Source organism: Crocodylus porosus, unplaced genomic scaffold (genome assembly GCF_001723895.1).
Source record: "Crocodylus porosus isolate Cpor-Errol unplaced genomic scaffold, CroPor_comp1, whole genome shotgun sequence".
Classification (NCBI taxonomy): domain Eukaryota; kingdom Metazoa; phylum Chordata; order Crocodylia; family Crocodylidae; genus Crocodylus; species Crocodylus porosus.
The window spans coordinates 59,742-61,072 of record NW_017728895.1 but is presented as its reverse complement, the minus strand read 5'-3'; positions in this window follow the sequence as shown (position 1 = coordinate 61,072).

Genomic DNA, 1,331 nt, shown 5'->3' with positions numbered 1-1,331 from the left:
CCGCTCTGCCCGCAGTGCGCCCCGAGCCCCCGCACAACGTGTCGGCACGGCGCGAGGGGCAGCAGCTGCACCTGGCCTGGGCCCCGCCGGCCTCCTGGAGCCGCCCGCACTCCTACTTCACCCTGCACTACCGCCTGCAGTACAAGCACCACAATGGCTCCACGGTGAGCACCCCCGGCCCAGGGCCACCCTGGGGGGACTATCTAGAGCCTGCAGTGGTCCCCCTCCCCGCACTGCCCAGGCAAGAGCAGGCCCAGGCTGTGCCCACAGTGACCCCATCCCACCCCACAGGGCACTCTGCAGCTGGATGGGGTGCAGCAGACGCAGCTGGCGGGGGCCGTGCGCCAGGTGCGCCTCAGCTGCCAGGACCCCTTCGCCAACTCCAGCTGGAGCGCCTGGACGCCCTGGAAGGACGTGTGACCCCTGTCCCGCGCTGCCCGAGCCCCGCAGACCCGCACCAGGCCGCGGGCACCGGGCCCTAGCCGAGGAGCTGCCCCGTCCCTGCTTCAGCCCCCACAATAAAGAGTTAGCCCCAGAGCTGCAGCCGGTGTCTTGCTGTGGATGGACGCGGGCGGAGAGGGCCTGGTGGGGCCTGGTTCCCTGCGCTGGAGCAGCCCTGACACTGCAGCGGGCGGCTGCCCCGATGGGGCCAGAGCTGGGGCATCCGTCACCGAGCCCCCAGCCACTGGCTCTCGCCCCGGGCATGGGGTCCCCGTATGGGCAGGCAGCCCCCGACCCCAGCCCAGGGACCCATCTCGCCCGGCCCAGCTGGGGCGGGAGCAGGGGGCACGTGGCCCAGGTGAGAACCGGCCTTGTGGGAGCTGGACCACAGCCGCCCCAGCCCCCAGTTATCAGCAAGAGGCTCAGGGTCAGGGTAACAACAAGGGGTTTTATTGAGCCGGACACGGAGGGGACCAGCCAGCCCTGGGCCCTGCTGGGCTCACGTGCGGGAGGAGGGCCTGGCCTGCCCCCTGCCCCTCACGCCGCAGCTCCCTGGGGACAGCAGCGAGCGGGCTGAGCCCCCCACAGGGGCTGGGCCTGCCTGGCACAGGGCAGGGCCTGAGCAGGATGCGGCGGAGGGGCAGCTCCTGCTCCCCCCGGGGCACGTGGGGTGCAGATCTGCCCCCAGCCCGTGCAGTGGGGCAGCCCAGGCCAAACCACAGGCGCGGAGGGGGCTGCGACTCCCCCGGGCTGGGGAGCACCTCGGGGGGGACCGTGCTTGCGGTTATCGCCGGGGGCCCCGGGGCTTCGCTTGTGGGGGCCCTGCCCTTGCAGGCTGCAGTGGGCACCAGGGGCGCAGGGGAGGAGCCGGCGGCCCCGCGCAGAGACGG